Genomic DNA, 16,915 nt, shown 5'->3' on the forward strand with positions numbered 1-16,915 from the left:
ATTATTGTCAAGCCCTCTCCCACATTCATCTACAAAGTGGAACTCTTTACAAGAGCCCTAAGTATCTTTTTTGTTGCATCCTTGTATTAATCTTCATTTGTCATGCAACACTCCCCCCTTCCTATTTTGCGCACGTCCTCGAGCGCGGTAGTAGCAAGAGCTGCAACAAAAAACAATTGATACATTAAAGTCTTTTATTGAAAAAAAAGAAAAGAAAAGAAAAATCAGTAATGATAATTTCACACGTGAGCATACAAGTGCAGGGCTGATTAAAGTTTTAATGAGTACTAAAATAGGTGAGTAAAGACTAGTCAAAGTGAGACTTAAGTAGTAGATAATGCTATGCAAAGGCAAGTGTGCTCTGTACACCGCCAGTTATGACCGCAGTCTCAATGTCCTACAAGTATGTAAGTTATTCCTAAGTGGCAAACCTACTCCTAAATATGAGCAAAGGTGATTGGAACTCATTTTTTTCCCCTTTTTTTTTCTCTCTTTTTTTTTTTGATATGTGTGTAGAAGGTGATAAAGATTAAGGTTCTATCCCAAAGAGACCTAAGCAATGGGGCCAAGAGACCTCCGCCAAGAGAATCTAAAGACCGCTAAGTATCTCAAGGGCGACAGACCCTTTTTCTTTCTTTTATGACCTAAGGAGTACCCCATGAAGATGAAAGCATCGGTCTTGAGGGCCCATAGTGTACCCCCGAGTCCTACCAACATCTATCAAGGCGATAGATTCCTCAAAGTTCTTCTTCTGAAGTTTTTAGACATCAGTGTTCACCCCATGGAAACCAAGGCATCGGCCCCAAGGTGCTAAGACAACCTCAGGTCCTACCAAGCATTTCACATGGCGGTAGACACTTCATGTCTCAATTCACTTTGTATATATATATATTTTTTAGGGTATATTTTCATAAATTTTTATGACTCCTAGCACCTATCTCATATCTAAGAGGTAACTACCACTAGGGATAACTAATATACCTTGAAAACATAAGTACTTGGCATACTCCATTGGTATATATCCTACACTGTCTTTAAATAGAAATATCTTTTACTAAGTCTTCTAAGACTCTAGAACTCACTCACCATATTTTAACAACTAATCAAAAACTTAAACCAGCCAACATTGTGTGAACATGCAAACCATATATTCGAAAGATAAGAGCACATAAAGAAATAAAGATTAAGATTTGAATACACCTGTTGTAGTGCCCTGTTGATGTTGTTCGTTTGCATTGATGCATTGCTGATTTTGTGCAGATTGCTCCTCCTTGATCTTTGTAAGCGTAGCATGTCTCCCCCCTTCCTAATTTGTTTGCACGATAGGTGGACTATTGGGGCGTGTTTGATGCTCTTGTTTTTTACGGAGACTTCTGCAAAATTTTTATTAACAAACACGAAAAGAAAAGAAAAAAATAACATTTGCCATTGGTGCCAAACACCGAATATAGCCGAGGGGAAAAAACCCAATGGGAGAAAAGTGCCCTGGCTTGTCGATCTTATTGTGGAGTCGTTGAACTTACCCTTGCGCTGAGGGTGGAGATTATCTCAAAAAGAACATAATTCTCTAAAGACGTAAGGCACCACACTATTCAAACATTGATCTACCAAAGAGCTTCATTTGTAGTGTTAATGCCTTATCTTTGGTTTTAGGTATGTCCTTCTTGGGTGCGAATTTTATCAATTGTTTTGGAATTTGAGCAAGATAAGAGGATTTAGGCATTGAAATGCTAGAATCTATGCTCAAATGAGACTCCTTTGGACTTGTCTTAGGTACTCCAATTGATGGTTGAATTATGTAACAAGGAGAAATCGGGACAACAGGTGTTTCAATACATGTTTTAGGAAGATCAACACAAGTAGATATGTAGGTGCTATCACAGCCACCTTTCCTTTCTTGAAGAATTTGTGTTGAATTCTTTTGCACCCACCGATATGGAAAATCAAGGGTGGCTTTTGGAATCTTTATGAAACACTCTTTTACCCTTAGCAAAGCATGGCATTTTGAAAGCCAAATTGCTGTTGCACCCTCATAATAACCTTGTGCTTTAAGAACCCGTTTTGGGACCCATCGAGTAATAATCCGAGGTTTAGGCTTGGAAATGATGTGCTTCTTAAGAGGCTTAGTAACTGGACTAGATGGTACAAGTTTGTACGCATATTTGGGTAGCCACATTGATAATTCCTTCTTGCTCGGCCTTCTTTGAGCAGCAACTAGAGTAGTTGGAACATGCCAGCCATGGCCCTCACTTGAGTACTCATCAATTATCCACATCATTTGTGTTGGAGCTTGTGTCTCTTTCTTATCAGCATCATTAACAGATTTGAGTGTTAAATTCTCAACTGAGACTTCCTCGACATGCATAGCTGTTGTTTTGGATGTATCCCTATAGTACAAATGATCTAGAAGAGCAAATGGTTGTACCATTCGTATAGGTATAATGTCATATCCATCTGAGTCACAGAATTGAATTGGCTTCGGTAAAGCACATGTTGATAATGTTGCAAGGACATGACTCCATTCTAATGGATCAATTAAATGCTCAGGGAAGGGTTGTGGAATGTATGCCTCGTCTGATACACTTCGATTACCCTTAAGTCTCTCAGTGTTGAAATCCCTACATGAGGCTCCACACATCCACAGATCTTCTCATCCATCGAACAATGTAACTCTTGAGCCCTCAGATGAAGCAGAATCAAACTCATCTATTGGAGACCTTGTTACATCACGATATGAGTGATTTCTTAGGTTGACCCTGGTGATGACAGAATCATGTCGGAGGTACAAGTAATTGTATCCCCAATCTTGAATCATTTGAAATTGTCGCATGAATGGTCTACCCAATATCACTTCGTAGTTTAAATGCTTTCCGAAATCCACTACTGCAAAGGTATGCTCATATTCAATCCCACATGTGGTGACCATTATGTTCTCAAGCAGCCCAAGGGGATGTTCTAAGCTTCCATCTGCTAGCTGCAAGCGCATCCTGGTACTCCTAATAGCTGGTTTGCCCCACTTTTCCCAAATGGACCTTGTCACAATGCCCACTCCTGCGCCACTATCAAGTATTGCAGTTGAAGATACTTTTCGCACTTCTAATGGGAGGGTAGCATTTCCCTGATCGTCCTCACAAAATTTTCCCACTTTGTTGATAGGAACTGGCATTACATGCTTTGTCTCAGGGTGTATAGTACACTCATGGTGACCCTTTTGTAGCAATACCTGCTCTGACAAACATGTGGCAATATCATTCCACAACTCAGGTCAAATTTTTATCAAATCAAGCAAAGGTAAGGTACAAGCCACTGGTGCTGACAAAATAGCCTGCACCATACTCATATCTTTCTCCTTTGTCAACCTTTTATGCATGGAGGGTATCCTCAAGGTTTGAGAACAGTTCTCATATTCTCCCAGATATGATGGTAAGGTTTTCATTGTATGCTTACCTCTAGGAGAAACAATTGTTTGAACTTCCTCCTGGATGCTCAGGTGTCTAAATTTGTTTTCCGTGCCCCTGGTAAAATCCACCTCAGAGAATGGAGGCGAACTAACAGAAGACATGTTCTCATTAATTTTCTCATTTACTGTGGCCCACATCTCATTTGCCATGTCCTCATTAGCATCAATAACTTCATCATTGCATGGGAAGACAAGGCTAGGTGGTGGCAGATTACCCCCTTTCAATTGGGTGTCAATTGGTGCAGACCTTTCGCTATGAGCTTGTGAAATGAGTTCACTTTTCATTTCCCGACTCGATGACACTTCTGGTATGGTTTCTAATGTTGGCTTAAGAGAGGTTGGGCCCCGAGGAATAGGTGGTGGTGGTCCCTCAAGTATTGACTGAGCTTCCCTAATGAGTTGCTGATGTACAGCTAGATTGATCTTCTCCTCACGAGGGTTTGGGTATTCTTGAAGCTTCTTGGGTAGCTCAGATAAAGCTGCAATGCGACTTCTATGAGCATCAATGATGGCCTCTAGAGTCTCATTCACTTTATCCACAAAAACAGAACCCCCAGAACTAACCTCAGTCGTACTAGCCTCATCTTGTTTAACACTAGGCTCAGGTTGAGGTTGATGTTCCTCACGCACTTCTTGGGATGTAAAAGTTTTATCCTTCATGTTTTGTTTAGAGGCTTCTTGAGAACTAGTGGATGTTCTTTTAGTTTGTTTGTTTCGGTTCTTCTTCCGCCGAGTGGTCTTTTTTCTACTGGACTGTAGGGTCTTGTCCACTAGATTTGTCTTTGCATCCCTAGTTCGAGGTGTCTCATCAATTTGCATTTCTGCATTTCGTTTTTGTGATCTAGTCATGACTCTAAGTGGCACGACATCATCATTCTCAGATGAAGGTGGCGACGGAACTGTGCCTACAAGGTTGAGTGAGACCTTTGGTTGAGAGGTGCCTTCCTCTTGTGGTTTAAGCAGACAATCCTTTGGGAAGTGTTCTACACAACACCCTAGACAATATCTTTCAATTGGTGGAAACTGTTGTACTGTCGTATTGGATCGAGATGCTTGCCTAGAGCGATGTGGACAATCACGAGCCCAATGGGGTTCTCCGCACTCATAATAACAGGGGCCCATTGGTTTGGCCTCTACTTTCCTTGGCTGCCATTGACCTGAGGGGCCTGGAGTCCTAGGTTGGTAGCCGCCTAGCAACATTAAAGAGTTTTGTTCCCCTGGTTGAACGTCCAGTGCTGGGCTTGGGTATGTGGGACTTTCAAAGATATTATCCTTGGATGAATATGATGCGTATTCCTCTTCCACATAGCCTGGGTTTACCAAGTCTCTACACATATTTGAATTGTCATAGTCTACAACCCTTACAGGAGCCGTCCCAGGAGTAGGAGGTTGAGCACCAAGAACAGGTCGTGCTTGTTCTTGTGTCATCGGTGGCTTACGTTCAAAATTAGTATACTGTTGATACATTTGTGGAGCCACTCCACCCCTCGGATGCTCACGTTCTTGTCTCATTCTCGCAATGCGAGTACATTCCTGTGTGGTATGAGTAAAGTTCCATGCACAGGCTTGGCACCACTTCTTTGTGGGTTGGTTTGTGACTAGAGGAGAAAAGGTATTACAGTCCTCTGTTTTATGGTCACCGCCACATGCTCCACAAAGATGAGGACCTGTAGGAAGTACACTCCTCATTCTCTGCTGCTGTTGTTGTGGCTGCATGGGTGGACGATAGGTCTGTCCCAATCTCCTTAGTACTAGGTTAGCTATCTGGTCTGGATTTACTAGCGCGCTAGACCCTGAACTTTGGTCATCACCCCACTGATTTCTAGGTTTCACCTCAGGGCCAGAACCATCTTGGAACTTGAAGTTATCGGTGAAATCCATAGCATCATGGCAACATTCATTGAAACTTGTATGCTTCTTCGCATAGAGATGTGTATGCAGTGTCGAATTTTTGAGGCCTTTTAAGAAGAGAGAAATTAATCGACTTTGGGCGGGCTTCTCATCTTCTGGGCAACGATTAATGTACTGCTTCATTCTATTTACACAGTCTCTAACACTCTCATTCTCGCCTTGTTTGAAAGAGTAGATGTGTGCTACCGTGTCATGTTGAATTCCCATCAAGGAAAAAGCAGCAATGAATCTCTCTTCCAAAACTCGTAAAGAAGATTTGTCTGAAGCCTCTAATGCCTGAAACCAAGCCAGGGCTTTTCCCTCAAGAGTGAGTCCAAATCCTTCAATTTGAGTATGCTTATCATCCACTTGCTCAACTCGAACTGCTTGCCTAAAAGCTGCTACATGGTCGTATAGATCTCCCGACCCTTCATACTTCTTTACCAGTTTCTGAAGAGTTGATGGTCTTACTTGTCTTCAATACTCGTCATAGGGCCTACGGCCTCTCACTCTCAGTGGGAATTGTTCCTCTCTTTGGAAAGATGGTCCACATGTTTCCAAAATTGGTGTGGGTACCCTATTACCAGCCTCACCAAACCCCTCCAAAGATCTTGTCACCCGCATTTCAGGATGTGCATTAATAGGAGGCCTAGTTGGCTCCCCTACCCTCCGATTGTCATAGTGAGAAAGATGTTGGTGTGATGTGACCTGTGGTCGCACATTTGGTGTAGGACGATATCTTGGTACTAGAGTTGGGCTACTAGCAGTGGTCCACTTAGATGTTGAAGGTCCCTCTCTAGTGAACTCTCGTAGGGGAGGAGCAACAGTTTCTCCAAGAAAGGCTCTCTCTCCTGGTTTGGCTGTATTTGTTGAGAACACTTCCATAAATAATGGTTGTCCTTTCCACGTGAGTTCCCGAATCTCTTTCTTATCAGCATCATTAACAGATTTGAGTGTTAAATTCTCAACTGAGACTTCCTCGACATGCATAGTTGTTGTTTTGGATGTATCCCTATAGTATAAATGATCTAGAAGATCACGTGGTTGTACCATTCGTATAGGTATAATGTCATATCCATCTGAGTCACAGAATTGAATTGGCTTCGGTAAAGCGCATGTTGATAATGTTGCAAGGACATGACTCCATTCTAATGGATCAATTAAATGCTCAGGGAAGGGTTGTGGAATGTATGCCTCATCTGATACACTTCGATTACCCTTAAGTCTCTCAATGTTGAAATCCCTACATGAGGCTCCACACATCCACAGATCTTCTCGTCCACCATCGGACAATGTAACTCTTGAGCCCTCAGATGAAGCAGAATCAAACTCATCTATTGGAGACCTTGTTACATCACGATATGAGTGATTTCTTAGGTTGACCCTGGTGATGACAGAATCATGTCGGAGGTACAAGTAATTGTATCCCCAATCTTGAATCATTTGAAATTGTCGCATGAATGGTCTACCCAATATCACTTCGTAGTTTAAATGCTTTCCGAAATCCACTACTGCAAAGGTATGCTCATATTCAATCCCACATGTGGTGACCATTATGTTCTCAAGCAGCCCAAGGGGATGTTCTAAGCTTCCATCTGCTAGCTGCAAGCGCATCCTGGTACTCCTAATAGCTGGTTTGCCCCACTTTTCCCAAATGGACCTTGTCACAATGCCCACTCCTGCGCCACTATCAAGTATTGCAGTTGAAGATACTTTTCGCACTTCTAATGGGAGGGTAGCATTTCCCTGATCGTCCTCACAAAATTTTCCCACTTTGTTGATAGGAACTGGCATTACATGCTTTGTCTCAGGGTGTATAGTACACTCATGGTGACCCTTTTGTAGCAATACCTGCTCTGACAAACATGTGGCAATATCATTCCACAACTCAGGTCGAATTTTTATCAAATCAAGCAAAGGTAAGGTACAAGCCACTGGTGCTGACAAAATAGCCTGCACCATACTCATATCTTTCTCCTTTGTCAACCTTTTATGCATGGAGGGTATCCTCAAGGTTTGAGAACAGTTCTCATATTCTCCCAGATATGATGGTAAGGTTTTCATTATATGCTTACCTCTAGGAGAAACAATTGTTTGAACTTCCTCCTGGATGCTCAGGTGTCTAAATTTGTTTTCCGTGCCCCTGGTAAAATCCACCTCAGAGAATGGAGGCGAACTAACAGAAGACATGTTCTCATTAATTTTCTCATTTACTGTGGCCCACATCTCATTTGCCATGTCCTCATTAGCATCAATAACTTCATCATTGCATGGGAAGACAAGGCTAGGTGGTGGCAGATTACCCCCTTTCAATTGGGTGTCAATTGGTGCAGACCTTTCGCTATGAGCTTGTGAAATGAGTTCACTTTTCATTTCCCGACTCGATGACACTTCTGGTATGGTTTCTAATGTTGGCTTAAGAGAGGTTGGGCCCCGAGGAATAGGTGGTGGTGGTCCCTCAAGTATTGACTGAGCTTCCCTAATGAGTTGCTGATGTACAGCTAGATTGATCTTCTCCTCACGAGGGTTTGGGTATTCTTGAAGCTTCTTGGGTAGCTCAGATAAAGCTGCAATGCGACTTCTATGAGCATCAATGATGGCCTCTAGAGTCTCATTCACTTTATCCACAAAAACAGAACCCCCAGAACTAACCTCAGTCGTACTAGCCTCATCTTGTTTAACACTAGGCTCAGGTTGAGGTTGATGCTCCTCACGCACTTCTTGGGATGTAAAAGTTTTATCCTTCATGTTTTGTTTAGAGGCTTCTTGAGAACTAGTGGATGTTCTTTTAGTTTGTTTGTTTCGGTTCTTCTTCCGCCGAGTGGTCTTTTTTCTACTGGACTGTAGGGTCTTGTCCACTAGATTTGTCTTTGCATCCCTAGTTCGAGGTGTCTCATCAGTTTGCATTTTTGCATTTCGTGTTTGTGATCTAGTCATGACTCTAAGTGGCACGACATCATCATTCTCAGATGAAGGTGGCGACGGAACTGTGCCTACAAGGTTGAGTGAGACCTTTGGTTGAGAGGTGCCTTCCTCTTGTGGTTTAAGCAGACAATCCTTTGGGAAGTGTTCTACACAACACCCTAGACAATATCTTTCAATTGGTGGAAACTGTTGTACTGTCGTATTGGATCGAGATGCTTGCCTAGAGCGATGTGGACAATCACGAGCCCAATGGGGTTCTCCGCACTCATAATAACAGGGGCCCATTGGTTTGGCCTCTACTTTCCTTGGCTGCCATTGACCTGAGGGGCCTGGAGTCCTAGGTTGGTAGCCGCCTAGCAACATTAAAGAGTTTTGTTCCCCTGGTTGAACGTCCAGTGCTGGGCTTGGGTATGTGGGACTTTCAAAGATATTATCCTTGGATGAATATGATGCGTATTCCTCTTCCACATAGCCTGGGTTTACCAAGTCTCTACACATATTTGAATTGTCATAGTCTACAACCCTTACAGGAGCCGTCCCAGGAGTAGGAGGTTGAGCACCAAGAACAGGTCGTGCTTGTTCTTGTGTCATCGGTGGCTTACGTTCAAAATTAGTATACTGTTGATACATTTGTGGAGCCACTCCACCCCTCGGATGCTCACGTTCTTGTCTCATTCTCGCAATGCGAGTACATTCCTGTGTGGTATGAGTAAAGTTCCATGCACAGGCTTGGCACCACTTCTTTGTGGGTTGGTTTGTGACTAGAGGAGAAAAGGTATTACAGTCCTCTGTTTTATGGTCACCGCCACATGCTCCACAAAGATGAGGACCTGTAGGAAGTACACTCCTCATTCTCTGCTGCTGTTGTTGTGGCTGCATGGGTGGACGATAGGTCTGTCCCAATCTCCTTAGTACTAGGTTAGCTATCTGGTCTGGATTTACTAGCGCGCTAGACCCTGAACTTTGGTCATCACCCCACTGATTTCTAGGTTTCACCTCAGGGCCAGAACCATCTTGGAACTTGAAGTTATCGGTGAAATCCATAGCATCATGGCAACACTCATTGAAACTTGTATGCTTCTTCGCATAGAGATGTGTATGCAGTGTCGAATTTTTGAGGCCTTTTAAGAAGAGAGAAATTAATCGACTTTGGGCGGGCTTCTCATCTTCTGGGCAACGATTAATGTACTGCTTCATTCTATTTACACAGTCTCTAACACTCTCATTCTCGCCTTGTTTGAAAGAGTAGATGTGTGCTACCGTGTCATGTTGAATTCCCATCAAGGAAAAAGCAGCAATGAATCTCTCTTCCAAAACTCATAAAGAAGATTTGTCTGAAGCCTCTAATGCCTGAAACCAAGCCACGGCTTTTCCCTCAAGAGTGAGTCCAAATCCTTCAATTTGAGTATGCTTATCAGCCACTTGCTCAGCTCGAACTTCTTGCCTAAAAGCTGCTACATGGTCATATGGATCTCCCGACCCTTCATACTTCTTTACCAGTTTCTGAAGAGTTGATGGTCTTACTTGTCTTCAATACTCGTCATAGGGCCTACGGCCTCTCATTCTCAGTGGGAATTGTTCCTCTCTTTGGAAAGATGGTCCACATGTTTCCAAAATTGGTGTGGGTACCCTATGTTGGGGTAAAGGCACTAATGCCACCCTGGTACAGTTAGTACACTTAAGTACAGTTAGTACTTTTTATTGCTACGTACACTAAGTACGGTGTACTTAGTGTTGTAACCTTATCCATTAATATAAAAGGTTGACTGTGTGCTTGGGGAGGTACACACATACTCATTATCCCCAAACTCTTGACTTCTCTCCACTGTGTGTGTCGGTGTGCTCCTCCTCTCTCACTCTCACTCTCAACTGGTATCAGAGCCTCGCACACCTCTCTCCCCTCCATTCGGCTGGAGCTTGGCATTCGGCATTCGCATCTTTGCTTCGCGTAGTTGCCCACACGGGGGTCTTAGCTCGGAGCAGGCAGCAGCGCCGCCCAGCCAGACAGCATCGCCGCCCACCCAGGCAGCGACGCCAGCCATCCAGCCAGCGCCGCCACCCAGCTCCTCCACCGCCAGGAGCGACCCAGCACTCGCAGCCAGGTCGCCTAGCAGGAGGGGGCCAGTGTAGCCTTTCTGGCAACACAAACGCCCCTCCAAAGCTCCCATTTCGCAGACATTTGACAGCCCTCGTGTTCAAAGGGTGTCTTTCGAGACACTACATCTGACACCGGGTGTCACTGCGTTTCTTTGCATCACGGTACGTCGTGTCTTCATCCTTTCACCATTGTACTTGCAGGAGTAGGTGCAGGTACAGCTATTGAGCTCACTGTGAGCACATTTTGGTCAGATGCATAGTCAGTACGCGTGTATGCCTACTGCGTAAGAAATTTCTTGCAGAATCAAGGGGCTTTTGTCGCCAGTGCCAGGATTTGGCTTATATACGCACGCATTGCTTTATATACTCCCGATTGGAGTTTGATTCTTGCAGATTTGTATGCATTTGTGACCTATTGTACAGTGGAGGATACACTGAGTACCACATTGCAGACTGGAGCACGGAATGTGCTAATCAGATTTGGGCTTTTGCAAGGTGGATGCATATCAGTGCTGGGGGAAGCATTTAGATGCCTAATTGTTGTCAGTGAAGCGGTAATGCACTCAAAATTCTGATTTCTTTATCTCCAGTCAAGGGGCTTTTGCCCAATCTCTGTCCTAAACTGTTGTATACAGTTTTAGGGGTGTCTGGAAGTTCGAAATCGACAAGGTTGAATGGTCAAACAGTCAAAAATCTGATTCTGTACTTTCTGGTACAGTCAGAACTGTTCTGAGTCAACCGGTTGACTGAACTCAGTCAAGGTACAGCGGTACAGAGTGCTATTTATACTGCTGTTTTTCACTGTTCGTGACAGGCAAATGCTTCTGTAATTTTAGATTTATGCTGGTTGCACAACGGTGCATTGAATGATGCAAACAGAGTTGCTGTTCGGAAACTGCTGCATGCAGTAAACAGTCATAAATCTCTATTTAGGTGGGAGATTCAGTGCAAGTGCAGATCTTAATTGTTCCGCTGTGCAGGAGCACAGTTCAAGTGCAAGCTTGCACTTGGTTTGCAGGGAGTCAGGCACCCATATTTGGGTTATCTACTCAGTTTGCTGATTGTAATGGCTTCATCATCGGAGTCCTCACTTTTGAACATCAAGAAGTTGCAGGGTGCTGCAAATTATCCTATGTGGAAGAAGATGGTCCTAAATGTGCTTATACTCAGGCAGTTTCATGCTCCTATAGTACACGAAGGTGTAAAGCCCGAAGGCATGTCTGATGATGCTTGGGCATTGGCTGATCTGTCAGCGAAGTCCATAATTGAACTGTCACTCCATGAGAGTGTTGTTTGGAATGTGGACAATGAAACTACCGCCTGGGGTGTTTGGAAAAAGCTACGGGACACATATGAGCAGCAGAGTGCAGCCTCTAAGATATATTGGTTGCGCAAGTTCTTCAACTTGAAGATGAAGGAGGGGACTTCCATGGATGCACATCTTAATGAGTTCAATTCTATTGTTACTCAGCTTGCGAATCAGAAGTACGTGGTGGATGATGAAACCAAGGGTATGGCACTCTTGATATCTCTTCCAGAGAGTTGGGATACTTTCACCACAGCTGTGACGAATGCAAATGCCTTCATAGGCTTCTCAGATATCACAGGACTGATTTTGCAGGAGGAGCAAAAGCTGAAAGCTCAAGATGCAGTGAAGCCTAACAATGCCTTGAATGCAAGAGGCAGAAGTCAGCAGAGAGGCAAATCCCAGGAAAGGGGAAAAGGTAGGAGCAAGTCCCGCTCCAACAAGGATGTTGAGTGCTACTACTGTGGCAAGAAGGGACATACCAAGAAGCAGTGTTTCAAGCTTAAGAATGATAAGAAGGACAAAGCCAAGGAGAATGATGCAGATGCAAAGGCAATAGTACCAGTAAGCAAGGGCAAGAGCAGTGTGAAGATTGAGGAACTTCATTCTACACACGGTTATGACAGTGAGGGAGATGTCTTATTTCTCTCTACCTTGGATGCTCATGCTCTCCATGCAGGTGGTCTTGCAGACATGCACTCTTGGATTATTGACTCAGGTGCCTCGTTTCATGTCACACCTTACAGAGAGTTGTTTGTGAGGTATGCAGGGGCAGTAATGGAGTCGTTTTTCTGGGAGATAATCATGCATGCAGTATTGTTGGCATTGGAGATGTCAGGCTTGTGTTTGCTGATGGTACTCAGCTCATGCTCCATAATGTCAGGCATGTACCGGAAGTCAAGAAAAATCTGATTTCCACTCGTATGTTGGATGATGAGGGATTTGTGACCAGCTTTGGTCATGGTTGTTGGAAGGTCACCAAAGGTGCCCTGGTTATTGCCAGAGGGCCCAAGGTAGACACAATGTATACCCTTCATGCCAAGCGAACTAGAGGCCGCTCACTATGCTTAACACCACTTACAAGATCTTCGCCAAGGCTGTGTCCAATAGGATTTGTGTCCTTCTGGTGAAATGGATATCCTCTGAACAAAAAGGGTTCATCAAGGGCTGCAAACTTGTTGAAGCAATGATTTCTCTATGGGAAGGTTTTGAATATGCCACTGAGTCAGGGCAGAATTTTGTCTTCGTCAAGATTGACTTGGACAAGGCCTACGATAGACTCGAGTGGTCCCTCGATGCCTGGACGCCATGGGTTTTGGCCAACAAATGATTCTTTTTATTAAAACCCTTTTTGGGAATGCAAGAGCAAGAGTTGCTCTTAATGGTAAATTGTCAAGCCCTTTCAATCTAATGAGGTCGGTTCTCCAAGGTTGCCCTTTAGTTCCTCTCTTGTTCACTATTGCTGCAGATAGCCTCAATTGCCTCATGAGAGACAGGATACAGAGGGGCCGTATCAAGGGCATAAGACTCCCTAGGTCTGAGAAACAACAGTGTCTCTCTCAATATGCTGATGATACCAACGCCTTATTGGCTAGTGATGAACTTTCACTTAAGGAGTTTTGGTTAGTAATGGATTTGTTCTGTCTAGCCTCTGGGTCCAAAATCAACCACAGCAAAAGAGGAGTCTACACTTCCTCTTCCCTTCCTGACTGGGTGACTGAATCAGGTTGCAAGATCATCCAGGAAGGACAGATCTTCAGGCTTCTTGGCATCCCCATGGGCTTTGGAGTTTTCCTCAAAAAAAGATGGGAATGGGTATGCAACAAGTTTAGAACCAAGCTAAACAGATGGATAGGCTTTCAACACTCACTAACAAGGAGAGTTTTGGTCATCAACCACTTTCTCAATGTCTACGTAATCTTCTTTTTTGGATGTTGGCGACCTACCGATAGTCACCTTCAGAGTATTTCCAAGGTCTGCAAGAATTTTCTATGGGCTGGTGACCCTTTTGTCCAAAAAGTTGCCAAAGTTTCATGGGAAATATGCACTCTCCCCAAAGACCAAGGAGGATTGGGCATCAAGGACCTCAAAACTATCGCTGACAAGATGGCTGTTAAGCTTCTCCTATCTGCAGTCACAAATACCCAAGAAGAATGTGCCCCCTTGTTGCTCAGAAACCATCACAAGTTCAAACTTCACGAGTTCTCAGGTTGGGCTAACCTCCCCCTGTCAACTATTCTATTTGGAAAAGGCACTATTACCTCTCACGGCTCTGATCTTCTGCGCTCCTTGGTTCAAGCTTGGAACAAACACCGAGCTGCCCTAACAATTAACCCTCTTTCCAAACACAGCTTTAGTCTTTCCCCCCTGGAGACTCCATTTGGTGGCCAGCACTGAATATTCCAAGAATATCTCCTAACTACAGAAGAAGAGCCTTAACCCTTCACAAAAAGGGACTCAAGACCTGGCATCAGCTTTGGGACCCTCACGAGCAAGACTGGCTCAACAACTTGGATCTCTCTCTGAAGTTCAAAGCTCACCTATGTGATCTCCCTATTATTAGATCTAGGATAAGAGAGTTCCCTCCGGACCTCATCTGGACTCTACAGAGATACACTGAGCTTGATATTCGTGCCTTCACCTGGAAAGGGGGGTACAAACTCCAGCATCTGACTTGGGACCCTCCCCTACATGTCACGCTGAACAGAAGGTGAAAGGTTAATTACTCTGCAAAGCAATGGAACTTCAAGTTTCAGCCCATCTGGGCTCCTTCCTTGGAACCCAAGAAGTCGGTTCTGATGTGGCTTATCCTTCATAAAGCCACCCACCTGGACGAGCAAAAGGATGATTCAATCCCAGCTAGGTGATGGCAGATGTTGCACATGCAACGGAGAGATTGAAGACATATTCTATTTGTTTCTAGCATGTCCTACTGGAGAGACGGAAAACTCTCTCACTTGTAGCAAGAGTAGTATGATCCACACTTAGCTCAATCCAATGGGATTTGCATCCCTTTCGGAGCTAGGGATTCAACCCGTACCGGTGCACAAAAGCTTATCCATTTGATGGAGAGAATGCTAAGAGAACTACTACTATTGACATAGACTCAACACACACTCAAGCTCAATCTTGCTATTGCTCACTCAACTCCACATTCCATTCATCCATACATCCAAACAAGAAGAAAGCCTAGCTATTGCTTACACAAGATCAAGCATTCTTCATTCTCAAATACTCATTTCCCTAGCATGCACACAATCCTTGAAGCTATCAATAAGAAACATGCATACTAGAGAATTGACAAGAGAAGAGAGACAAATATCAACTCATTGCATTGAATTAACGAAAGAATAGAACTTACAACAATGTAGATGGGGAGTGAGAAGAGCTTGCACCTCTATGGAAGAAGAGGGAGAGCTAGTCTCAAGAGAGCTCAAACATGAGTTTGCCCAATGTGTCCATGCTCTCAAATGAGCCACCTTTTATACAAAAATTCTAGAACTCCCAAAAGTTCCCATGTGGGATTATTGTCAAGCCCTCTCCCACATTCATCTACAAAGTGGAACTCTTTACAAGAGCCCTAAGTATCTTTTTTGTTGCATCCTTGTATTAATCTTCATTTGTCATGCAACACCTACTACTAGAAATGTATTTGCAACTTTGATTAAAGTCTTAGGTTTCTCTCCCAGCTCGAAACAGGTTCTTCTAGGTGATTTTGTAGGCTATCTTAGCGTTTTCTGGAATAAAGCCAGGGGAAAACTCCTCTGGATTATTTGGAGATAGAGGAACTTCATGCTGTTCGAGGGGCCTTCCCAAATGCCAAGTCTGAGAATATTCTTTTATGATAACAACTTGCAGGCATTGAAGGTAGCAGCAGCAGATGAGTTGGCTATCTACCACACCAAGAAGGCTCTCCTCAGCGACGTTGACTACCACTACGCACGATTTGTGGCCAACCATCCCCCCAACAAACACCATGAGGATCGACAATGCATGAGGGATGAGTGGGAGAAGGATCTGGAAATCAATATCAGCCACCTAGAGTCACACATTGAGGAAGGCAACCAGTTTTTGGACAATCTCCAGTCAGAGATTGACAACCTCCTCCCTGCTTCTAATGGCTACTGACTGGAAAGATCACCTAGCTATAACAGTTATAGAAGACGAAGTAACCAACTACAAGACCAAGAAGGCTGTCCTGAAGGACAACGAGTTCTATCACACTCATCTGCTTGCAACAAAGCTCAATGAAGCATTCAGAGATCACTACTTGACCAGAGATGAACGGGAAAAGAGCCTGGACATTGAGATCCATCACCTGGACCCGGATTATGGAAGGACGTTGTCGTGACGTGTGCGGTACAGCCAGGAAAGTACGAAACTTCTAGCTGTGAGAGTGAATGTCAAATCCGACAAGGAATTTCACGCACAAATTTTCCCAAGGAGTATTGAACATCGTTATTTCCAATAACAAATACATGTGTCAACTCCCCTCAATACATCCTTGAAATCATCCAGATGATTGCACAGAATTGCATGAAATCCTTTGAACCATTCACATGTGAGCATAACAAAGCTTTCTAATTTTTCCAATATACATGTGGCCAGCTACATCCATTACATCCAGTGCCCTCAAAACCATTAAATCATGATGCTCTTTTTCACCTGAAAACCTGCCTTAATATTCTAACATTTCACAAGCAAAAGATAGAATACGGCATAGCTATTTCATGTACATAATTTCTAAAACTCAGTCAAGCAGTCACAAGGCCATCTTCCGTGATTTTACAAACTTCAGTTCTTCCAAAATTTATATCTTGTTCATCAACCTTTGCCCATATATTCCAAAACCTTTAAGGGCTTATTTGCCATGCCCTTTTTCTAAAGTAACAAAGTAAATTTTAAATTAAGCTTATCTGAAATAAGCGAAGAGTGAACACGTCGATTTTTTCTTTGTTTTTATTAATCCATAATAGCCGCTTCAGCGCCGGTACACGGAGGAGGAAGAAATGGCGGAACAGAGCCCTCTGCTGTCTGCTGACTGTGAGCTTGAATTTTCTAGAAGCACATCATTGAATAGCACTCAACTTTCCCATCATTTCTAGCACCTAAAAGCAGTACACAGAAAATAAGCTCTTCCCATGAAATTTACTGGTCGCCAACGTTGCTGTTCTCTTAACTCTGCGAAAATCCCCTTCACTCTGTCATCGCCGTCTCTTTCCGGTCGTTTTTCCTCT

The 16,915-nt window shown here is 43.7% G+C and overlaps 1 pseudogene; it reads left to right on the plus strand.

The window, feature by feature from the left end:
- The first annotated feature begins 13,309 nt into the window (after positions 1–13,309).
- LOC147628260 (uncharacterized) lies at positions 13,310–16,029 on the plus strand (annotated as a pseudogene).
- The last annotated feature ends 886 nt before the right edge of the window (positions 16,030–16,915 follow it).

The sequence above is a fragment of the Cibotium barometz genome, chromosome 19 (assembly GCF_041138505.1).
Source record: "Cibotium barometz isolate CiBa-2024 chromosome 19, ASM4113850v1, whole genome shotgun sequence".
In the NCBI taxonomy this organism is placed as follows: domain Eukaryota; kingdom Viridiplantae; phylum Streptophyta; class Polypodiopsida; order Cyatheales; family Cibotiaceae; genus Cibotium; species Cibotium barometz.